This window comes from Phyllobates terribilis, unplaced genomic scaffold (genome assembly GCF_046119375.1).
Source record: "Phyllobates terribilis strain yellow unplaced genomic scaffold, ASM4611937v1 Scaffold_5__5_contigs__length_657084704, whole genome shotgun sequence".
NCBI classification, from domain to species: Eukaryota; Metazoa; Chordata; class Amphibia; order Anura; family Dendrobatidae; genus Phyllobates; species Phyllobates terribilis.
The window spans coordinates 655,420,740-655,441,319 of record NW_027362765.1 but is presented as its reverse complement, the minus strand read 5'-3'; the positions used below and the strand labels follow the sequence as shown (position 1 = coordinate 655,441,319).

The window sequence follows — 20,580 nt, the reverse complement described above, 5'->3', positions numbered from 1 at the left end:
TGTTCCCACCCGCCTCAACACCGTTGGAAGGGAGGAGAACCAATTAAGGCGGGGGGTGGGGTGGAACGAGCAGCTGTCTACCCTTAGCAGGAGGGCTCCTGATTACATACCTCTCCTGCTGCTGCTGCTGCTGGCTGTCCAGCAGCAGACTGAAGGTGGCTGCTGCTGTGCACAGGTATATAAAGGCTCAGAGCCTATTATGACACGCGCAGCCAGCGTTCCATTGCCACATTCCATCTACTGCAGGCAGGATACCTGGCTGGCTGAATGTCGCTGAGAAGCTCACAGAGACCGCCATAAGCAACAGTTTAACAGAATGCCACAGACTAATCAACCAAACTTTTTGGGTTGGGTTCTCTTTTATAGTCTGCAGGCATTAAATGAAAGAAGTCAGTGTTCCAGCAGAAGGAGACAACGTTTCAGAAAAGGCATTGTAGCAAACCAAAAAAGAAATTTTAAGCGCAGCAGAGTAACCAGCGCACATACCTGTTAGCTCAGGTGAGTTTAAAAGGCTGCTGTTGATAACAAGGGCATTTGCTAAATAGATGGTGTGTGTGCAACAATATACTGAAAGGTCAATTATATTGTGCAGCTTATCTCACCACCTGTAGTTATTTAGGTGAAAGCTCCAAAATGCTTGCCTAATATGTCTGTTTATCCAAAAGGAAGTAAAAAGGGAGAGCTAGAAAGATAGCATTGCATCACATTACATGGCAATGCAATGCACAGTTGCTGAAGTTGAACCAAAATGAGCTTGTAATCTGGCTTCTGCAACTTTGAACATGAAAAATCCAATGAGGAGAAGAAAAGCAAAGCCAAAGAGTCCATCCCAAAATCCGACAAACAAGCAAAATGAACAAAAAACATTGAATTCAATTCTTTCTGATTTTAGAAACTGCATTAAAGAAGGGGTGCACCGGTCCTGGAGATACTGCAATACCAGGTCAATGCGTGGAGTGGACAGAGCAAGCTCTTTTTCCATCTCCCTGTTCTAAAAATCCATTTAATATATGGTCCCCAGATAGGGGACGTATCAGATATTAAACTGATAAGAACAGATACTACACTTGATCTTAGCCAAAAGGCCGAGAAGCGATAACCAGAATTGGTTTCAAACTACGGAGCCACCCAAGGATCCTGAAAAGTCCATTTGTGGAGATGAGCTCCTGGACTCCCGTTAAGAAGACATGTTGTCAACCTCTAGATCCCTTACATGCCTGCACTTTTCGGCTTGCTGCTGCTGCAATCCACGCGTTTTAGATCTGCATAACTCCACCTCTTTAAACACAGCACCTTCACCCCCTGCTGTTCCCACCCGCCTCAACACCGTTGGAAGGGAGGAGAACCAATTAAGGCGGGGGGTGGGGTGGAACGAGCAGCTGTCTACCCTTAGCAGGAGGGCTCCTGATTACATACCTCTCCTGCTGCTGCTGCTGCTGGCTGTCCAGCAGCAGACTGAAGGTGGCTGCTGCTGTGCACAGGTATATAAAGGCTCAGAGCCTATTATGACACGCGCAGCCAGCGTTCCATTGCCACATTCCATCTACTGCAGGCAGGATACCTGGCTGGCTGAATGTCGCTGAGAAGCTCACAGAGACCGCCATAAGCAACAGTTTAACAGAATGCCACAGACTAATCAACCAAACTTTTTGGGTTGGGTTCTCTTTTATAGTCTGCAGGCATTAAATGAAAGAAGTCAGTGTTCCAGCAGAAGGAGACAACGTTTCAGAAAAGGCATTGTAGCAAACCAAAAAAGAAATTTTAAGCGCAGCAGAGTAACCAGCGCACATACCTGTTAGCTCAGGTGAGTTTAAAAGGCTGCTGTTGATAACAAGGGCATTTGCTAAATAGATGGTGTGTGTGCAACAATATACTGAAAGGTCAATTATATTGTGCAGCTTATCTCACCACCTGTAGTTATTTAGGTGAAAGCTCCAAAATGCTTGCCTAATATGTCTGTTTATCCAAAAGGAAGTAAAAAGGGAGAGCTAGAAAGATAGCATTGCATCACATTACATGGCAATGCAATGCACAGTTGCTGAAGTTGAACCAAAATGAGCTTGTAATCTGGCTTCTGCAACTTTGAACATGAAAAATCCAATGAGGAGAAGAAAAGCAAAGCCAAAGAGTCCATCCCAAAATCCGACAAACAAGCAAAATGAACAAAAAACATTGAATTCAATTCTTTCTGATTTTAGAAACTGCATTAAAGAAGGGGTGCACCGGTCCTGGAGATACTGCAATACCAGGTCAATGTGTGGAGTGGACAGAGCAAGCTCTTTTTCCATCTCCCTGTTCTAAAAATCCATTTAATATATGGTCCCCAGATAGGGGACGTATCAGATATTAAACTGATAAGAACAGATACTACACTTGATCTTAGCCAAAAGGCCGAGAAGCGATAACCAGAATTGGTTTCAAACTACGGAGCCACCCAAGGATCCTGAAAAGTCCATTTGTGGAGATGAGCTCCTGGACTCCCGTTAAGAAGACATGTTGTCAACCTCTAGATCCCTTACATGCCTGCACTTTTCGGCTTGCTGCTGCTGCAATCCACGCGTTTTAGATCTGCATAACTCCACCTCTTTAAACACAGCACCTTCACCCCCTGCTGTTCCCACCCGCCTCAACACCGTTGGAAGGGAGGAGAACCAATTAAGGCGGGGGGTGGGGTGGAACGAGCAGCTGTCTACCCTTAGCAGGAGGGCTCCTGATTACATACCTCTCCTGCTGCTGCTGCTGCTGGCTGTCCAGCAGCAGACTGAAGGTGGCTGCTGCTGTGCACAGGTATATAAAGGCTCAGAGCCTATTATGACACGCGCAGCCAGCGTTCCATTGCCACATTCCATCTACTGCAGGCAGGATACCTGGCTGGCTGAATGTCGCTGAGAAGCTCACAGAGACCGCCATAAGCAACAGTTTAACAGAATGCCACAGACTAATCAACCAAACTTTTTGGGTTGGGTTCTCTTTTATAGTCTGCAGGCATTAAATGAAAGAAGTCAGTGTTCCAGCAGAAGGAGACAACGTTTCAGAAAAGGCATTGTAGCAAACCAAAAAAGAAATTTTAAGCGCAGCAGAGTAACCAGCGCACATACCTGTTAGCTCAGGTGAGTTTAAAAGGCTGCTGTTGATAACAAGGGCATTTGCTAAATAGATGGTGTGTGTGCAACAATATACTGAAAGGTCAATTATATTGTGCAGCTTATCTCACCACCTGTAGTTATTTAGGTGAAAGCTCCAAAATGCTTGCCTAATATGTCTGTTTATCCAAAAGGAAGTAAAAAGGGAGAGCTAGAAAGATAGCATTGCATCACATTACATGGCAATGCAATGCACAGTTGCTGAAGTTGAACCAAAATGAGCTTGTAATCTGGCTTCTGCAACTTTGAACATGAAAAATCCAATGAGGAGAAGAAAAGCAAAGCCAAAGAGTCCATCCCAAAATCCGACAAACAAGCAAAATGAACAAAAAACATTGAATTCAATTCTTTCTGATTTTAGAAACTGCATTAAAGAAGGGGTGCACCGGTCCTGGAGATACTGCAATACCAGGTCAATTCGTGGAGTGGACAGAGCAAGCTCTTTTTCCATCTCCCTGTTCTAAAAATCCATTTAATATATGGTCCCCAGATAGGGGACGTATCAGATATTAAACTGATAAGAACAGATACTACACTTGATCTTAGCCAAAAGGCCGAGAAGCGATAACCAGAATTGGTTTCAAACTACGGAGCCACCCAAGGATCCTGAAAAGTCCATTTGTGGAGATGAGCTCCTGGACTCCCGTTAAGAAGACATGTTGTCAACCTCTAGATCCCTTACATGCCTGCACTTTTCGGCTTGCTGCTGCTGCAATCCACGCGTTTTAGATCTGCATAACTCCACCTCTTTAAACACAGCACCTTCACCCCCTGCTGTTCCCACCCGCCTCAACACCGTTGGAAGGGAGGAGAACCAATTAAGGCGGGGGGTGGGGTGGAACGAGCAGCTGTCTACCCTTAGCAGGAGGGCTCCTGATTACATACCTCTCCTGCTGCTGCTGCTGCTGGCTGTCCAGCAGCAGACTGAAGGTGGCTGCTGCTGTGCACAGGTATATAAAGGCTCAGAGCCTATTATGACATGCGCAGCCAGCGTTCCATTGCCACATTCCATCTACTGCAGGCAGGATACCTGGCTGGCTGAATGTCGCTGAGAAGCTCACAGAGACCGCCATAAGCAACAGTTTAACAGAATGCCACAGACTAATCAACCAAACTTTTTGGGTTGGGTTCTCTTTTATAGTCTGCAGGCATTAAATGAAAGAAGTCAGTGTTCCAGCAGAAGGAGACAACGTTTCAGAAAAGGCATTGTAGCAAACCAAAAAAGAAATTTTAAGCGCAGCAGAGTAACCAGCGCACATACCTGTTAGCTCAGGTGAGTTTAAAAGGCTGCTGTTGATAACAAGGGCATTTGCTAAATAGATGGTGTGTGTGCAACAATATACTGAAAGGTCAATTATATTGTGCAGCTTATCTCACCATGTGTAGTTATTTAGGTGAAAGCTCCAAAATGCTTGCCTAATATGTCTGTTTATCCAAAAGGAAGTAAAAAGGGAGAGCTAGAAAGATAGCATTGCATCACATTACATGGCAATGCAATGCACAGTTGCTGAAGTTGAACCAAAATGAGCTTGTAATCTGGCTTCTGCAACTTTGAACATGAAAAATCCAATGAGGAGAAGAAAAGCAAAGCCAAAGAGTCCATCCCAAAATCCGACAAACAAGCAAAATGAACAAAAAACATTGAATTCAATTCTTTCTGATTTTAGAAACTGCATTAAAGAAGGGGTGCACCGGTCCTGGAGATACTGCAATACCAGGTCAATGCGTGGAGTGGACAGAGCAAGCTCTTTTTCCATCTCCCTGTTCTAAAAATCCATTTAATATATGGTCCCCAGATAGGGGACGTATCAGATATTAAACTGATAAGAACAGATTTTTTTTTTAATTTGGCTATCCCCTGCAGAGGGATAAAACCGTTTATTAAAACTTTAACAAATTAGAAGCATAATTACACAAATACCAAACGTTAAAAGACAAATGAAATTTACAAAACAAAAAAATACAAAGATTTTAAATAATTAGGTTCCATTGGTCAACAAGCCATTTTTTGGAAATATGTATATTCTTCTTTTTGTCAATTAAATAATAAGTATACATTTCACATAAACATAAACTTAAAACATCATTCACTGATAAAACATCTTGTTTAAAAATAGCAATGTTGCGCGCTTTCCAGAGAGATGACTTGGCGCAGTTCACTGTCTTCCAAGCCATTGTGTACTGGTCCATTGTGGGGCATTCCATAAGTCCGTATAGCACAGTTTTATATGTAAAGTCCTTGAGGTCTGCCACCCTTTCCAGTAGAGGGAGCAGTCTTCTCCAGAAATCCTTTGCAAAATTACATGTCCATAATAGATGTTCCACCGTTTCCTCTTCTTGGCATCCGGCTCTTGGGCAGATGGCAGACCTCACAAATCCTCTTCTGTATTGGAATGCCCGGCAAGGAAGACAGCGGTGCATGCAACTCCAAGCCAGATCTCTCTGTTCATTAAAAAGATAAAAAACGTTAATCATTTTCCAGATAGACATAGATTTGTCATCATCATATCTGTCAACATTACATATTTCCTCACTTTTACGTATTTCTTTAATTAGTTTCTTACTATTTCTTAATTCCTCTATTTTCTTAGTCCCTAAATTAAAATCGAACACTATTTTCCTTAAAATCTCATAATGCGTCGACAAATTAAAAGCATGGGGCACAGATATATTAACTTCATACCATCCAAACTTTCTCATAAAAAATCCTGTATTAAAACGCATAAAAAAGGACCAATAGTGATTCTTAAAAAGGGCATTAAAACAGTAAACGAACAGATGGATTAAAAGAAACCTATTAAAATCTGGAAAATCTTTACCACCTTTTACTTTTGATTTCATCATGATTTCTCTTTTCAGCTTTTCCATTTTTGAGTTCCAAAAGAAGGTAAAACAGGTTTTGGTTATCTTTTTTAAAACATTAACAGGCGGGGGGAAAACCATGCTAAGATACAATAAAAGAGGTAAAATCACCATCTTTAAAACCAATACTTTACCCTCCATTGTAAGTCTCCTCATGTTCCACATACATATTTTCGTATTTACTTTCTGTGTAACTGTTTCCCAACTATTATAACCATCATTATTTTCAGTGAATGATATACCTAAAATGGAAATGGATTCGGAGACATTAATTGGTACATCACGTAAAATCATCCCCCCAACACTTAAAATGTTACACTTATTAAAATTGATTTTAAAACCAGAAGCTAGGCAAAAGGATTGCACTTGATGGAGAGTGGCCGTAAGTAATGGTGCATCTGTACACAAGACCGCCACGTCATCCATGTAGCCTACAACCTTGGCCTCCAAACCACCGCTTCCAGGCAGAGGGACACCGCATATCTGTTTATTTTGGCGTATTGCACATAACATTGGTTCCAGTGCACAGATAAACAGTAGGGGGGACAGAGGGCATCCCTGTTTCACCCCTGACCGTAAAAATACCTCTTGTGTCTTAAAACCATTCACTAAAATCTTACTTGTACAATCCTTGTAAAATGCTTTAAGCGATAGTAAAAACCCTTCTGGTATGCCCATTTTCTCTAAAACTTTAAAAAGATAAAAGTGTGAGACACGGTCAAATGCTTTTTCAAAATCAATAGATAAAATCGCCATTTTCCCCTTTCTGTCTTTCACATCCTCAATACAGTCTTTCACTAAATTCAGATTGTCCCATATACTGCGCCCCGGCACCCCACACACTTGATTAGAATGAATAACTTTGCTGATGACTTCTTTTAGACGATTTGCACAAATTTTAGCCATTATTTTATAGTCACAATTTAAAAGTGTTATTGGTCTCCAGTTTTCTAATTTTGATTTATCGCCTTTTTTGTATAGGAGGGAGACTTCACCTTTCTTCCAGGAATTTAATAAAACCTTATTATTAAAAACCTCAGTAAACAAATAAAACAAATCATCTTTTAAAATATCATAAAAACATACATAAAATTCTATTGGGATGCCATCAGGACCAGGGACCTTTCCAGTTTTAAAACTTTTAATAGTTTTTAACACTTCTTGTTCCGTTAAAACTTGGGATAAAAACTCTTGGGATGCGGGATCTAAAACAGCTGTTAGTCCTTGCAGCGAATCATCCATTAATTTATTATCTATATTTTTTCCATTAAAAAGATTAGAAAAAAACCCCTCAACTTTGCCCAGCATATTTTTTATATTATTCTCACCATCTATATGGTCAATTATCACTTTTTCTTTTTTATTTTTCCTAAAAAAATATCTGGAACACTTTTCATTTTCTTCTATATGTTGTACTCTAGAACGAAAAATTATCTCTTTTCCTTTTTGTTCTAGCCATTTTGAAATCTCTTCTTTTAAGTTTGAAATATCAAGTTGTACATCTATCCCATTGTCTCTGAGCTTAAATAATGTTTGTAGGCGGGTATTTAAAATTCTATATTCTTCATATTTTTCTTTGGCTCTACATATACTCTTTTTAATAAAAAAGTCTTTTATTTTTACTTTCATTCTATCCCACCATACACTCATAGTCTCATTTGTTTTTTTCCCTTTTCTACATTTCCTATAAAACTCAATAAAATCTGATAAAATCTGCGGGTCGGTTAAAAGGGATACGTTCATTTTCCAGCTTTTCTTACCACATTTTTTGTTGTCATTTACTTTTATGGTAAAGGATAAAAGTTTATGGTCTGAAAATATATTAGTTAAAACTTCACATTTGGCAGGTATTGTTTTATCTGAACCAAAAATAAAATCAATCCTAGAGCTACAATTAGCATTGCTCCAAGTGAAACCGGCGTCCTCTGTGCTGTCACTATGACACTCTTTATATATGTCTATCAATTTAGCATCTTTGACTATATCATGTAGCATACCTGAGGTTTTATCGTAGTTCCTGCTTACAGAGCTGGAGCGCCGGTTTTCACCTTTTAAAACACAATTAAAATCCCCTGCTAAGATAAAAGGTTCAGAGTTATTAATAAATAATGGTAAAAGATCAAGCATTTCGGCTCTTTCATTTTTCTCTGGGGATCCATAAAAATTTAAAAACTGCCATCTAATACCATCAATAAAAGCTTTCACTAATAAAATACGACCTGGTAAAATTTCCTGAATAAAATCAATTAAAACGTTCCCTTTAAAAAGTATGGCTACACCCGCTGATCCTGCAGCATTCGATCCGGACCAGACAGATGGCCCACACTTCCACTCATCTTTATATTTTTGATATGACATTTCATGTGGGATATTACGTTCTTGCAGAAAAAATACAGATGCAGTAAAACACGTAAAAAAATTAAAAAGAGCAGTTCTTCTCGTGTTAGATTTTATGCCTCTCACGTTGAGGGAAATACCTTTGAGTTCAGCCATCATTAGAAAATGTAGAAATTTTACTTAGGTAACTAAGAGCAACGGATTTACCTGTCCGATGAACCTGATCAGACCACTGGGCTTGCGCCTCCCTCCTCATCTGATAGTATCGTCACGAGAGTCTCCGTGGAGGAGGAAAGATTACCACATTTATATAAACCCGACGCTACACTGGCATAGCTCGGAGGGCTGGCTGGCAGAACCCGCTGGGTCTCCATTGGCTGGCCATGCAGTTCCTCATCAGGTGGGTCCCCGAGGGGTTCCGCCGCCCCTGTTTGACCTGTAGAAGGTCGTCCTATAGGAGGAGGTTGCGCACAAGGCAGAGCCTCTGACTCTTCAGAGGCAGCAAGATCCCGGTCCCCACCTGTAGCAGCGGAGACCGAAACCCCTGAGGGTCCAGCGTCCACGTCCCCTTCAGGAGAAGTGTCCATCTGTTCACCTCCTGCTGCCTCCTCCGAACCACCCTTTTTCTTTTTCTTAGGACCCACCTTTATCCACTCAGCGCCCTCAGCACTAGGAGACCCAGACTGGGCATGGGCTTCTGTGTCGGCCTTTTGCCGGTCCCTTTTGACCTTACCAGTAGTGCCCTTCTGCTCCTTCTCAGCCCTCCTTTTGGACTCCCGCAGGTCCTGCAGCCAGGTTTTGGGATTTGGTATTTTACCTGTCATAGACTCTGGAGACACTTCACTATTTGGTACGCCCTTATTGTCTCTAGAGGCTCCAGGTTGTTGTTCCTCCTCCTGAGGGGTGGTCTGATCTTTTGGTCCTTGGTCGGACGTCTTGGACTTCCCCTTTTGCTCATCTTCCCGAAATCTGTGAGGGCAAGAAAAATAAAAGTGACCTGGAGTCTGGCAAAAACTGCATTTCTTTTCCTTAGGGCATTCTTTTGTCTCATGTTCTTCACTAGCACAATTTCTACATGATACATGACAGTTTTCTTTTGAATGACCATAGCGCCCACAATTTCTGCAATATACTGGCATCCCAGAAAAAAAGAAATCCCCATTTGTTTGCCCAATTTTGAAACGGGCAGGGGGGAGCCGTATACCACCTGGTGTATTTGGATCTCTTGTACACTTCACAAGGAATTTCCACTTAGATGTCCATATGTTATATTCGTTTAATATCTTCCCAATACATTTAACACTTTTAAAATAAATTGCTAGAAATGACATTACTTCTGGAGCAGAAACAAAGGGCGAAAATATTTTTACAATAACCAGTCTTACCTCATCCAGGACGTGCTCAACAATTTGTATCCCTTTCAAAACAGGACTATTTTCAACTTTTTTTAACTTTTCTAGTACATCTCTAAAAATACCTTCTCCGGTGAATGTGATGTCATAGTCACCTCTTCTGGGATAATCCTGGATGGAGAGAATTTCATTCCTTTGTACGCCAAGAAGGTTCCTGAGCACGTCCTGGACTACATACCCTAATTTCCTCATATCCGAGCCACCCGCCGTGAAGTGAACTCGGATAGAGTTTTTTAGCCTCGCATAAAGAGGCACGAGGTTAGGGTCAACCTCCATGGAAAAACGCAACAAGGTTGCAAATTGCAGCCGCTTGCAATCTGCGCTCCCAGTGTTCTTGCAGCAAAAAACACCTGGAAGCTGGGGGATCGCAACTCGTTACCCTGGGACTAAGCCCTCTCCCTAATAGCAGCAAGCAGGTTAAGTCCACCAAAGTGGACGATCCTGCCAGGCCAAGGAGAGGGGTACCCGAGTGCCCTTCAACCACAATCTCCTGCAATAAAGCACTTGATCGTAGCCAAAAGGCCGAGAAGCGATAACCAGAATTGGTTTCAAACTACGGAGCCACCCAAGGATCCTGAAAAGTCCATTTGTGGAGATGAGCTCCTGGACTCCCGTTAAGAAGACATGTTGTCAACCTCTAGATCCCTTACATGCCTGCACTTTTCGGCTTGCTGCTGCTGCAATCCACGCGTTTTAGATCTGCATAACTCCACCTCTTTAAACACAGCACCTTCACCCCCTGCTGTTCCCACCCGCCTCAACACCGTTGGAAGGGAGGAGAACCAATTAAGGCGGGGGGTGGGGTGGAACGAGCAGCTGTCTACCCTTAGCAGGAGGGCTCCTGATTACATACCTCTCCTGCTGCTGCTGCTGCTGGCTGTCCAGCAGCAGACTGAAGGTGGCTGCTGCTGTGCACAGGTATATAAAGGCTCAGAGCCTATTATGACACGCGCAGCCAGCGTTCCATTGCCACATTCCATCTACTGCAGGCAGGATACCTGGCTGGCTGAATGTCGCTGAGAAGCTCACAGAGACCGCCATAAGCAACAGTTTAACAGAATGCCACAGACTAATCAACCAAACTTTTTGGGTTGGGTTCTCTTTTATAGTCTGCAGGCATTAAATGAAAGAAGTCAGTGTTCCAGCAGAAGGAGACAACGTTTCAGAAAAGGCATTGTAGCAAACCAAAAAAGAAATTTTAAGCGCAGCAGAGTAACCAGCGCACATACCTGTTAGCTCAGGTGAGTTTAAAAGGCTGCTGTTGATAACAAGGGCATTTGCTAAATAGATGGTGTGTGTGCAACAATATACTGAAAGGTCAATTATATTGTGCAGCTTATCTCACCACCTGTAGTTATTTAGGTGAAAGCTCCAAAATGCTTGCCTAATATGTCTGTTTATCCAAAAGGAAGTAAAAAGGGAGAGCTAGAAAGATAGCATTGCATCACATTACATGGCAATGCAATGCACAGTTGCTGAAGTTGAACCAAAATGAGCTTGTAATCTGGCTTCTGCAACTTTGAACATGAAAAATCCAATGAGGAGAAGAAAAGCAAAGCCAAAGAGTCCATCCCAAAATCCGACAAACAAGCAAAATGAACAAAAAACATTGAATTCAATTCTTTCTGATTTTAGAAACTGCATTAAAGAAGGGGTGCACCGGTCCTGGAGATACTGCAATACCAGGTCAATGCGTGGAGTGGACAGAGCAAGCTCTTTTTCCATCTCCCTGTTCTAAAAATCCATTTAATATATGGTCCCCAGATAGGGGACGTATCAGATATTAAACTGATAAGAACAGATACTACACTTGATCTTAGCCAAAAGGCCGAGAAGCGATAACCAGAATTGGTTTCAAACTACGGAGCCACCCAAGGATCCTGAAAAGTCCATTTGTGGAGATGAGCTCCTGGACTCCCGTTAAGAAGACATGTTGTCAACCTCTAGATCCCTTACATGCCTGCACTTTTCGGCTTGCTGCTGCTGCAATCCACGCGTTTTAGATCTGCATAACTCCACCTCTTTAAACACAGCACCTTCACCCCCTGCTGTTCCCACCCGCCTCAACACCGTTGGAAGGGAGGAGAACCAATTAAGGCGGGGGGTGGGGTGGAACGAGCAGCTGTCTACCCTTAGCAGGAGGGCTCCTGATTACATACCTCTCCTGCTGCTGCTGCTGCTGGCTGTCCAGCAGCAGACTGAAGGTGGCTGCTGCTGTGCACAGGTATATAAAGGCTCAGAGCCTATTATGACACGCGCAGCCAGCGTTCCATTGCCACATTCCATCTACTGCAGGCAGGATACCTGGCTGGCTGAATGTCGCTGAGAAGCTCACAGAGACCGCCATAAGCAACAGTTTAACAGAATGCCACAGACTAATCAACCAAACTTTTTGGGTTGGGTTCTCTTTTATAGTCTGCAGGCATTAAATGAAAGAAGTCAGTGTTCCAGCAGAAGGAGACAACGTTTCAGAAAAGGCATTGTAGCAAACCAAAAAAGAAATTTTAAGCGCAGCAGAGTAACCAGCGCACATACCTGTTAGCTCAGGTGAGTTTAAAAGGCTGCTGTTGATAACAAGGGCATTTGCTAAATAGATGGTGTGTGTGCAACAATATACTGAAAGGTCAATCATATTGTGCAGCTTATCTCACCACCTGTAGTTATTTAGGTGAAAGCTCCAAAATGCTTGCCTAATATGTCTGTTTATCCAAAAGGAAGTAAAAAGGGAGAGCTAGAAAGATAGCATTGCATCACATTACATGGCAATGCAATGCACAGTTGCTGAAGTTGAACCAAAATGAGCTTGTAATCTGGCTTCTGCAACTTTGAACATGAAAAATCCAATGAGGAGAAGAAAAGCAAAGCCAAAGAGTCCATCCCAAAATCCGACAAACAAGCAAAATGAACAAAAAACATTGAATTCAATTCTTTCTGATTTTAGAAACTGCATTAAAGAAGGGGTGCACCGGTCCTGGAGATACTGCAATACCAGGTCAATGCGTGGAGTGGACAGAGCAAGCTCTTTTTCCATCTCCCTGTTCTAAAAATCCATTTAATATATGGTCCCCAGATAGGGGACGTATCAGATATTAAACTGATAAGAACAGATACTACACTTGATCTTAGCCAAAAGGCCGAGAAGCGATAACCAGAATTGGTTTCAAACTACGGAGCCACCCAAGGATCCTGAAAAGTCCATTTGTGGAGATGAGCTCCTGGACTCCCGTTAAGAAGACATGTTGTCAACCTCTAGATCCCTTACATGCCTGCACTTTTCGGCTTGCTGCTGCTGCAATCCACGCGTTTTAGATCTGCATAACTCCACCTCTTTAAACACAGCACCTTCACCCCCTGCTGTTCCCACCCGCCTCAACACCGTTGGAAGGGAGGAGAACCAATTAAGGCGGGGGGTGGGGTGGAACGAGCAGCTGTCTACCCTTAGCAGGAGGGCTCCTGATTACATACCTCTCCTGCTGCTGCTGCTGCTGGCTGTCCAGCAGCAGACTGAAGGTGGCTGCTGCTGTGCACAGGTATATAAAGGCTCAGAGCCTATTATGACACGCGCAGCCAGCGTTCCATTGCCACATTCCATCTACTGCAGGCAGGATACCTGGCTGGCTGAATGTCACTGAGAAGCTCACAGAGACCGCCATAAGCAACAGTTTAACAGAATGCCACAGACTAATCAACCAAACTTTTTGGGTTGGGTTCTCTTTTATAGTCTGCAGGCATTAAATGAAAGAAGTCAGTGTTCCAGCAGAAGGAGACAACGTTTCAGAAAAGGCATTGTAGCAAACCAAAAAAGAAATTTTAAGCGCAGCAGAGTAACCAGCGCACATACCTGTTAGCTCAGGTGAGTTTAAAAGGCTGCTGTTGATAACAAGGGCATTTGCTAAATAGATGGTGTGTGTGCAACAATATACTGAAAGGTCAATTATATTGTGCAGCTTATCTCACCACCTGTAGTTATTTAGGTGAAAGCTCCAAAATGCTTGCCTAATATGTCTGTTTATCCAAAAGGAAGTAAAAAGGGAGAGCTAGAAAGATAGCATTGCATCACATTACATGGCAATGCAATGCACAGTTGCTGAAGTTGAACCAAAATGAGCTTGTAATCTGGCTTCTGCAACTTTGAACATGAAAAATCCAATGAGGAGAAGAAAAGCAAAGCCAAAGAGTCCATCCCAAAATCCGACAAACAAGCAAAATGAACAAAAAACATTGAATTCAATTCTTTCTGATTTTAGAAACTGCATTAAAGAAGGGGTGCACCGGTCCTGGAGATACTGCAATACCAGGTCAATGCGTGGAGTGGACAGAGCAAGCTCTTTTTCCATCTCCCTGTTCTAAAAATCCATTTAATATATGGTCCCCAGATAGGGGACGTATCAGATATTAAACTGATAAGAACAGATACTACACTTGATCTTAGCCAAAAGGCCGAGAAGCGATAACCAGAATTGGTTTCAAACTACGGAGCCACCCAAGGATCCTGAAAAGTCCATTTGTGGAGATGAGCTCCTGGACTCCCGTTAAGAAGACATGTTGTCAACCTCTAGATCCCTTACATGCCTGCACTTTTCGGCTTGCTGCTGCTGCAATCCACGCGTTTTAGATCTGCATAACTCCACCTTTTTAAACACAGCACCTTCACCCCCTGCTGTTCCCACCCGCCTCAACACCGTTGGAAGGGAGGAGAACCAATTAAGGCGGGGGGTGGGGTGGAACGAGCAGCTGTCTACCCTTAGCAGGAGGGCTCCTGATTACATACCTCTCCTGCTGCTGCTGCTGCTGGCTGTCCAGCAGCAGACTGAAGGTGGCTGCTGCTGTGCACAGGTATATAAAGGCTCAGAGCCTATTATGACACGCGCAGCCAGCGTTCCATTGCCACATTCCATCTACTGCAGGCAGGATACCTGGCTGGCTGAATGTCGCTGAGAAGCTCACAGAGACCGCCATAAGCAACAGTTTAACAGAATGCCACAGACTAATCAACCAAACTTTTTGGGTTGGGTTCTCTTTTATAGTCTGCAGGCATTAAATGAAAGAAGTCAGTGTTCCAGCAGAAGGAGACAACGTTTCAGAAAAGGCATTGTAGCAAACCAAAAAAGAAATTTTAAGCGCAGCAGAGTAACCAGCGCACATACCTGTTAGCTCAGGTGAGTTTAAAAGGCTGCTGTTGATAACAAGGGCATTTGCTAAATAGATGGTGTGTGTGCAACAATATACTGAAAGGTCAATTATATTGTGCAGCTTATCTCACCACCTGTAGTTATTTAGGTGAAAGCTCCAAAATGCTTGCCTAATATGTCTGTTTATCCAAAAGGAAGTAAAAAGGGAGAGCTAGAAAGATAGCATTGCATCACATTACATGGCAATGCAATGCACAGTTGCTGAAGTTGAACCAAAATGAGCTTGTAATCTGGCTTCTGCAACTTTGAACATGAAAAATCCAATGAGGAGAAGAAAAGCAAAGCCAAAGAGTCCATCCCAAAATCCGACAAACAAGCAAAATGAACAAAAAACATTGAATTCAATTCTTTCTGATTTTAGAAACTGCATTAAAGAAGGGGTGCACCGGTCCTGGAGATACTGCAATACCAGGTCAATGCGTGGAGTGGACAGAGCAAGCTCTTTTTCCATCTCCCTGTTCTAAAAATCCATTTAATATATGGTCCCCAGATAGGGGACGTATCAGATATTAAACTGATAAGAACAGATACTACACTTGATCTTAGCCAAAAGGCCGAGAAGCGATAACCAGAATTGGTTTCAAACTACGGAGCCACCCAAGGATCCTGAAAAGTCCATTTGTGGAGATGAGCTCCTGGACTCCCGTTAAGAAGACATGTTGTCAACCTCTAGATCCCTTACATGCCTGCACTTTTCGGCTTGCTGCTGCTGCAATCCACGCGTTTTAGATCTGCATAACTCCACCTCTTTAAACACAGCACCTTCACCCCCTGCTGTTCCCACCCGCCTCAACACCGTTGGAAGGGAGGAGAACCAATTAAGGCGGGGGGTGGGGTGGAACGAGCAGCTGTCTACCCTTAGCAGGAGGGCTCCTGATTACATACCTCTCCTGCTGCTGCTGCTGCTGGCTGTCCAGCAGCAGACTGAAGGTGGCTGCTGCTGTGCACAGGTATATAAAGGCTCAGAGCCTATTATGACACGCGCAGCCAGCGTTCCATTGCCACATTCCATCTACTGCAGGCAGGATACCTGGCTGGCTGAATGTCACTGAGAAGCTCACAGAGACCGCCATAAGCAACAGTTTAACAGAATGCCACAGACTAATCAACCAAACTTTTTGGGTTGGGTTCTCTTTTATAGTCTGCAGGCATTAAATGAAAGAAGTCAGTGTTCCAGCAGAAGGAGACAACGTTTCAGAAAAGGCATTGTAGCAAACCAAAAAAGAAATTTTAAGCGCAGCAGAGTAACCAGCGCACATACCTGTTAGCTCAGGTGAGTTTAAAAGGCTGCTGTTGATAACAAGGGCATTTGCTAAATAGATGGTGTGTGTGCAACAATATACTGAAAGGTCAATTATATTGTGCAGCTTATCTCACCACCTGTAGTTATTTAGGTGAAAGCTCCAAAATGCTTGCCTAATATGTCTGTTTATCCAAAAGGAAGTAAAAAGGGTGAGCTAGAAAGATAGCATTGCATCACATTACATGGCAATGCAATGCACAGTTGCTGAAGTTGAACCAAAATGAGCTTGTAATCTGGCTTCTGCAACTTTGAACATGAAAAATCCAATGAGGAGAAGAAAAGCAAAGCCAAAGAGTCCATCCCAAAATCCGACAAACAAGCAAAATGAACAAAAAACATTGAATTCAATTCTTTCTGATTTTAGAAACTGCATTAAAGAAGGGGTGCACCGGTCCTGGAGATACTGCAATACCAGGTCAATGCGTGGAGTGGACAGAGCAAGCTCTTTTTCCATCTCCCTGTTCTAAAAATCCATTTAATATATGGTCCCCAGATAGGGGACGTATCAGATATTAAACTGATAAGAACAGATACTACACTTGATCTTAGCCAAAAGGCCGAGAAGCGATAACCAGAATTGGTTTCAAACTACGGAGCCACCCAAGGATCCTGAAAAGTCCATTTGTGGAGATGAGCTCCTGGACTCCCGTTAAGAAGACATGTTGTCAACCTCTAGATCCCTTACATGCCTGCACTTTTCGGCTTGCTGCTGCTGCAATCCACGCGTTTTAGATCTGCATAACTCCACCTCTTTAAACACAGCACCTTCACCCCCTGCTGTTCCCACCCGCCTCAACACCGTTGGAAGGGAGGAGAACCAATTAAGGCGGGGGGTGGGGTGGAACGAGCAGCTGTCTACCCTTAGCAGGAGGGCTCCTGATTACATACCTCTCCTGCTGCTGCTGCTGCTGGCTGTCCAGCAGCAGACTGAAGGTGGCTGCTGCTGTGCACAGGTATATAAAGGCTCAGAGCCTATTATGACACGCGCAGCCAGCGTTCCATTGCCACATTCCATCTACTGCAGGCAGGATACCTGGCTGGCTGAATGTCGCTGAGAAGCTCACAGAGACCGCCATAAGCAACAGTTTAACAGAATGCCACAGACTAATCAACCAAACTTTTTGGGTTGGGTTCTCTTTTATAGTCTGCAGGCATTAAATGAAAGAAGTCAGTGTTCCAGCAGAAGGAGACAACGTTTCAGAAAAGGCATTGTAGCAAACCAAAAAAGAAATTTTAAGCGCAGCAGAGTAACCAGCGCACATACCTGTTAGCTCAGGTGAGTTTAAAAGGCTGCTGTTGATAACAAGGGCATTTGCTAAATAGATGGTGTGTGTGCAACAATATACTGAAAGGTCAATTATATTGTGCAGCTTATCTCACCACCTGTAGTTATTTAGGTGAAAGCTCCAAAATGCTTGCCTAATATGTCTGTTTATCCAAAAGGAAGTAAAAAGGGAGAGCTAGAAAGATAGCATTGCATCACATTACATGGCAATGCAATGCACAGTTGCTGAAGTTGAACCAAAATGAGCTTGTAATCTGGCTTCTGCAACTTTGAACATGAAAAATCCAATGAGGAGAAGAAAAGCAAAGCCAAAGAGTCCATCCCAAAATCCGACAAACAAGCAAAATGAACAAAAAACATTGAATTCAGTTCTTTCTGATTTTAGAAACTGCATTAAAGAAGGGGTGCACCGGTCCTGGAGATACTGCAATACCAGGTCAATGCGTGGAGTGGACAGAGCAAGCTCTTTTTCCATCTCCCTGTTCTAAAAATCCATTTAATATGTGGTCCCCAGATAGGGGACGTATCAGATATTAAACTGATAAGAACAGATACTACACTTGATCTTAGCCAAAAGGCCGAGAAGCGATAACCAGAATTGGTTTCAAACTACGGAGCCACCCAAGGATCCTGAAAAGTCCATTTGTGGAGATGAGCTCCTGGACTCCCGTTAAGAAGACATGTTGTCAACCTCTAGATCCCTTACATGCCTGCACTTTTCGGCTTGCTGCTGCTGCAATCCACGCGTTTAAGATCTGCATAACTCCACCTCTTTAAACACAGCACCTTCACCCCCTGCTGTTCCCACCCGCCTCAACACCGTTGGAAGGGAGGAGAACCAATTAAGGCGGGGGGTGGGGTGGAACGAGCAGCTGTCTACCCTTAGCAGGAGGGCTCCTGATTACATACCTCTCCTGCTGCTGCTGCTGCTGGCTGTCCAGCAGCAGACTGAAGGTGGCTGCTGCTGTGCACAGGTATTTAAAGGCTCAGAGCCTATTATGACACGCGCAGCCAGCGTTCCATTGCCACATTCCATCTACTGCAGGCAGGATACCTGGCTGGCTGAATGTCGCTGAGAAGCTCACAGAGACCGCCATAAGCAACAGTTTAACAGAATGCCACAGACTAATCAACCAAACTTTTTGGGTTGGGTTCTCTTTTATAGTCTGCAGGCATTAAATGAAAGAAGTCAGTGTTCCAGCAGAAGGAGACAACGTTTCAGAAAAGGCATTGTAGCAAACCAAAAAAGAAATTTTAAGCGCAGCAGAGTAACCAGCGCACATACCTGTTAGCTCAGGTGAGTTTAAAAGGCTGCTGTTGATAACAAGGGCATTTGCTAAATAGATGGTGTGTGTGCAACAATATACTGAAAGGTCAATTATATTGTGCAGCTTATCTCACCACCTGTAGTTATTTAGGTGAAAGCTCCAAAATGCTTGCCTAATATGTCTGTTTATCCAAAAGGAAGTAAAAAGGGAGAGCTAGAAAGATAGCATTGCATCACATTACATGGCAATGCAATGCACAGTTGCTGAAGTTGAACCAAAATGAGCTTGTAATCTGGCTTCTGCAACTTTGAACATGAAAAATCCAATGAGGAGAAGAAAAGCAAAGCCAAAGAGTCCATCCCAAAATCCGACAAACAAGCAAAATGAACAAAAAACATTGAATTCAATTCTTTCTGATTTTAGAAACTGCATTAAAGAAGGGGTGCACCGGTCCTGGAGATACTGCAATACCAGGTCAATTCGTGGAGTGGACAGAGCAAGCTCTTTTTCCATCTCCCTGTTCTAAAAATCCATTTAATATATGGTCCCCAGATAGGGGACGTATCAGATATTAAACTGATAAGAACAGATACTACACTTGATCTTAGCCAAAAGGCCGAGAAGCGATAACCAGAATTGGTTTCAAACTACGGAGCCACCCAAGGATCCTGAAAAGTCCATTTGTGGAGATGAGCTCCTGGACTCCCGTTAAGAAGACATGTTGTCAACCTCTAGATCCCTTACATGCCTGCACTTTTCGGCTTGCTGCTGCTGCAATCCACGCGTTTTAGATCTGCATAACTCCACCTCTTTAAACACAGCACCTTCACCCCCTGCTGTTCCCACCCGCCTCAACACCGTTGGAAGGGAGGAGAACCAATTAAGGCGGGGGGTGGGGTGGAACGAGCAGCTGTCTACCCTTAGCAGGAGGGCTCCTGATTACATACCTCTCCTGCTGCTGCTGCTGCTGGCTGTCCAGCAGCAGACTGAAGGTGGCTGCTGCTGTGCACAGGTATATAAAGGCTCAGAGCCTATTATGACACGCGCAGCCAGCGTTCCATTGCCACATTCCATCTACTGCAGGCAGGATACCTGGCTGGCTGAATGTCGCTGAGAAGCTCACAGAGACCGCCATAAGCAACAGTTTAACAGAATGCCACAGACTAATCAACCAAACTTTTTGGGTTGGGTTCTCTTTTATAGTCTGCAGGCATTAAATGAAAGAAGTCAGTGTTCCAGCAGAAGGAGACAACGTTTCAGAAAAGGCATTGTAGCAAGCCAAAAAAGAAATTTTAAGCGCAGCAGAGTAACCAGCACACATACCTGTTAGCTCAGGTGAGTTTAAAAGGCTGCTGTTGATAACAAGGGCATTTGCTAAATAGATGGTGTGTGTGCAACAATATACTGAAAGGTCAATTATATTGTGCAGCTTATCTCACCACCTGTAGTTATTTAGGTGAAAGCTCCAAAATGCTTGTGTAGCACCCTGAGGATTCGGCTGCTACAGGGGTATTGCACCTCAAACCAGAGGTGTGATATTCCACTCCCGGGTAAGGAAGGAGTGTGGAACTGAGCTCGGTAGGCTGCATGCACTACACACATCCCATTTCCGAGGAGCAGACCGACGGTACTCCCACTTAGAAATGTGCAGGTACGACCGAGTCTGTTCCTGGCTGGAGTGGGAGGGGGGTGGTACATCCCAAGTAGTGTAGGGGCAGATAGGGGGAGCAGCCTGGGTAAAGTTAGGAGCTCATTGGGTGCTGGTCACCTGAGCTCAC

General features: G+C 43.6%; 11 non-coding genes across 11 annotated transcripts; all 11 read right to left on the bottom strand.

The window, feature by feature from the left end:
- Positions 1 to 906: 906 nt before the first annotated feature.
- LOC141149253 (U2 spliceosomal RNA) lies at positions 907 to 1,097 on the bottom strand. The gene has a single exon (XR_012245559.1). It is a non-coding gene; the product is annotated as a U2 spliceosomal RNA (small nuclear RNA).
- Positions 1,098 to 2,212: 1,115 nt separating this feature from the next.
- Positions 2,213 to 2,403, bottom strand: LOC141149724 (U2 spliceosomal RNA). Its single transcript, XR_012246012.1, has one exon. It is a non-coding gene; the product is annotated as a U2 spliceosomal RNA (small nuclear RNA).
- A 1,115-nt stretch (positions 2,404 to 3,518) lies between these two features.
- On the bottom strand, positions 3,519 to 3,709 carry LOC141149902 (U2 spliceosomal RNA). The gene has a single exon (XR_012246181.1). It is a non-coding gene; the product is annotated as a U2 spliceosomal RNA (small nuclear RNA).
- Positions 3,710 to 4,824: 1,115 nt separating this feature from the next.
- LOC141150372 (U2 spliceosomal RNA) lies at positions 4,825 to 5,013 on the bottom strand. Its single transcript, XR_012246590.1, has one exon. It is a non-coding gene; the product is annotated as a U2 spliceosomal RNA (small nuclear RNA).
- Positions 5,014 to 11,403: 6,390 nt separating this feature from the next.
- Positions 11,404 to 11,594, bottom strand: LOC141149252 (U2 spliceosomal RNA). Its single transcript, XR_012245558.1, has one exon. It is a non-coding gene; the product is annotated as a U2 spliceosomal RNA (small nuclear RNA).
- A 1,115-nt stretch (positions 11,595 to 12,709) lies between these two features.
- On the bottom strand, positions 12,710 to 12,900 carry LOC141149251 (U2 spliceosomal RNA). The gene has a single exon (XR_012245557.1). It is a non-coding gene; the product is annotated as a U2 spliceosomal RNA (small nuclear RNA).
- A 1,115-nt stretch (positions 12,901 to 14,015) lies between these two features.
- On the bottom strand, positions 14,016 to 14,206 carry LOC141149250 (U2 spliceosomal RNA). Its single transcript, XR_012245556.1, has one exon. It is a non-coding gene; the product is annotated as a U2 spliceosomal RNA (small nuclear RNA).
- A 1,115-nt stretch (positions 14,207 to 15,321) lies between these two features.
- Positions 15,322 to 15,512, bottom strand: LOC141149249 (U2 spliceosomal RNA). Its single transcript, XR_012245555.1, has one exon. It is a non-coding gene; the product is annotated as a U2 spliceosomal RNA (small nuclear RNA).
- Positions 15,513 to 16,627: 1,115 nt separating this feature from the next.
- LOC141149246 (U2 spliceosomal RNA) lies at positions 16,628 to 16,818 on the bottom strand. Its single transcript, XR_012245553.1, has one exon. It is a non-coding gene; the product is annotated as a U2 spliceosomal RNA (small nuclear RNA).
- Positions 16,819 to 17,933: 1,115 nt separating this feature from the next.
- LOC141149517 (U2 spliceosomal RNA) lies at positions 17,934 to 18,124 on the bottom strand. The gene has a single exon (XR_012245809.1). It is a non-coding gene; the product is annotated as a U2 spliceosomal RNA (small nuclear RNA).
- A 1,115-nt stretch (positions 18,125 to 19,239) lies between these two features.
- On the bottom strand, positions 19,240 to 19,430 carry LOC141149900 (U2 spliceosomal RNA). The gene has a single exon (XR_012246179.1). It is a non-coding gene; the product is annotated as a U2 spliceosomal RNA (small nuclear RNA).
- Between the last annotated feature and the right edge of the window lie 1,150 nt (positions 19,431 to 20,580).